The 3,241-nt window shown below is 40.3% G+C and overlaps 1 non-coding gene across 1 annotated transcript; it reads right to left on the bottom strand.

Moving 5' to 3' along the window:
• Positions 1–568: 568 nt before the first annotated feature.
• LOC127117038 (small nucleolar RNA R71) lies at positions 569–675 on the bottom strand. Its single transcript, XR_007801801.1, has one exon. It is a non-coding gene; the product is annotated as a small nucleolar RNA R71 (small nucleolar RNA).
• Between the last annotated feature and the right edge of the window lie 2,566 nt (positions 676–3,241).

The raw sequence follows: 3,241 nt of genomic DNA, 5'->3' as shown, positions 1-3,241 counted from the left end.
CGTTGTCGGGGATCAATTTCGTCAAATTTCATTTCCCTGTTGTTATATCGTTTAGACTTAGGCTATTTCCCGCCGGTCAATGCGAAGAACTCGCAGCACCGGAAGTTTAAGCTTAGTATACCCTCTGGCGGAACCTGAACGTTACGCTCGCGCACGTTTATTCTTTCATAGAATTAAGAGAGCTATGGCCGAAGATCAAAACCAAAGACCTCTTAAGGATTTCGCTCAACCATCTAATGAAGAACCTAGTTCTAGTATAGTAAACCCAACCATCTCAGCTAATAATTTTGAACTTAAACCATCCCTGTTGCAACTAGTGCAACAAAGACAATTCGCGGGTCTCGCTACTGAGAACCCAAACCAACATTTAAAAATATTTCTTCAATTAGCAGACACTTTTAAAACCAATGGAGCTTCTCCTGAGGCAATACGTTTAAGATTATTCCCTTTTTCCCTCAGAGATAAAGCTCTATCATGGTTAGATTCCCTTCCACCCAATTCCATTACGACTTGGGATAACCTTAGAAGAGTATTCCTTGCTAGATACTTTCCCCCGAGTAAGACCGCCGTTCTTCGAAACCATATAACTAGATTTACCCAGAACCAAGGAGAATCGTTGTTCGAAGCTTGGGAGAGATATAAAGATTTGTTACGAGCATGCCCACATCATGGTTTAGAAAATTGGTTAATCATTCAAACCTTCTATAATGGACTTCACTATAACACAAAGATGACCATCGACGTTGCCGCAGGCGGTGCTCTGATGAACAAACCTTATCCTGAAGGTAGCGCCCTCATCGAAGATATGGCTCAAAACCATCAATCCTGGGGAGTCGAACGAGCGACAGTTGAGAAGAAGGAAGCCCAAGGAGGAGTGCATGAACTAAGCTCTATAGACATGGTGCAAGCTAAAATGGATGCATTAGCTCTTAAGGTCGAGCATATGTGCATAAACCCGAATACTGTAGCCGCAGTTTCGTCAGATTGTGAGATATGTGGAACCAAAGGACACCAATCTGCAGAATGCAGTCTATTAAACGAAACCCACTATGAGCAAGTGAACTACACCCAAGGGAACCTATACTCGAATACCTATAACCCTGGATGGAGGAATCACCCGAACTTCTCCTATAAAAACAATAACCCTATTCAAAATATTGCACCTCCGAGACCTAGTTATCAAGCCCCTAGATCAAACCAACCTATGCAACCTGTGCCACCAAAGCCGAGCCTTGAGAAAATTATGAAAAATTTTATCACCGCTCAAACCCAACAAAACAAGGAGTTCATGAACCAAAACATTCATGTTAACAAATTGATTACTCAGTTAGGAACCAAGGTTGACCAAATAGTTACTCATACCAAGATGCTTGAAACCCAGATCTCTCAAGTAGCTTTAGACCAAGCCCCTCAGACTACTCCTGGAGGACAATTCCCTGGACAACCTCAACAAAATCCGAGAGGACAAGCCAATGCCATTACCCTACGAAGTGGGAACGCTTATGATGAGCCACCAAACCCTAGATTGAGTGAACCCGAAACTTCTAAGGAATGTACAAAACCCACGGACGAAGTGAAGGAACCAGAGGAATCTGAAAACCAGGAAGGTCGAGAAAAAGGAGAAGAACCTAAAGATAAAACTTACGTACCACCCGCCATATAAACCACCTATACCATATCCACAAAGACTCAAACAAACTCAGATCAATAAACAATATTAAAAATTTATTAAAGTTATAGAAAAACTTCATGTAGAAATCCCTTTCACAGAAGCCATCACCCAAATACCTTCTTATGCAAAGTTTCTCAAAGACATCCTTACCAACAAACGTAGACTTGATGATCCGAAGCCTTTGTAATGTAATGCTATTTCCGAGGACAAATTAGCTAAGAAAGATAAAGATCCTGGAAATTTCTCCATTCCTTGCCTTTTGGGTAATCATGTCATCGAAAAAGCTTTTCTAGACTTAGGAGCTAGTGTGAGCCTAATGCCTTTAGCAGTTTGTGAGAGGTTAAACTTAGGAGAATTACAGCCCACTAAGATGTCACTTCAGTTAGCCGATAGATCTGTTAAATATCCGATAGGCATTTTAGAAGATGTCCCTGTTAGGATAGATCAGTTATTTATCCCTACTGATTTTGTTGTCATGGACATCAAAGAGGACAATGATATACCAATCCTTATAGGTAGACCATTCCTATCGACTGCAGGAGCCATAATAGATGTCAAGAAAGGAAAGTTAACATTTGAGGTAGGTGACGAGAAAATAGAATTTATACTTTCGAAATTTCTTATGGCACCTGTGATGGGAGACTCGTGTTATGCCTTAGATATCATTGATGAATGTGTTAGAGAATTAGAACAAAAAGAAATTATAAAAACAATTAAGTTACCATCAACTCTCATAATGGAAGATGATGACTTTAAGAAACCCTACATCGATGATAATCTTTACGAATGTTTATCCCTTACTCCAGATCCTATGCCATGCCCTAAGAAACCAACCTTAGAACTTAAGGAACTTCCTAAGAACCTGAGATATGAGTTCCTCGATGAAAAGATGAACCGTCCAGTTATAGTTAGTGCTACCTTGAGCCAAGAGGAAACGAACCAACTTTTAGACGTTTTACGAAGATATCCCTCGGCCTTAGGATATAATATCTCTGACCTGAAAGGTATAAGCCCATTTGTATGCATGCATCGGATTTCACTAGAAGAAGATTCAAAACCGTCCAGAGAACATCAGAGAAGAATAAACCCTATAATTAGTAATGTTGTTAAAAAGGAAGTTCTTAAGTTACTTGAGGCAGGTATAATCTACCAGATCTCAGATAGTAAGTGGGTGAGCCCTGTGCATGTAGTACCTAAAAAGGGAGGCATCACAATCGTGCAAAACGACAAAGGCGAACATGTAGCAAAACGATTAGAAGAAGGATGGCGGATGTGTATAGATTATAGAAAATTAAATAAAGCAACTAGGAAGGATCATTTCCCTTATAGACCAAATGTTGGAGCGTCTAGCCAGACACTCCTACTTCTCCTATCTAGACGGATACGCTGGATTCTTCCAAATACTTATCCACCCTGAAGATCAAGAAAAAACAACCTTTACATGCCCTTATAGAACTTTTGCCTATAGACGAATGCCATTCGGCCTCTGTAATGCCCCAGCTACTTTCCAACGCTGCATGATGTCAATCTTTGCAGATTACCTAGATGGTATAATGGAAGTGTTTATGG

Source organism: Lathyrus oleraceus, chromosome 1 (genome assembly GCF_024323335.1).
Source record: "Lathyrus oleraceus cultivar Zhongwan6 chromosome 1, CAAS_Psat_ZW6_1.0, whole genome shotgun sequence".
NCBI classification, from domain to species: Eukaryota; Viridiplantae; Streptophyta; class Magnoliopsida; order Fabales; family Fabaceae; genus Lathyrus; species Lathyrus oleraceus.
The sequence above is the reverse complement of the archived record's forward strand: the minus strand, read 5'-3'. Positions and strand labels throughout refer to the sequence as shown.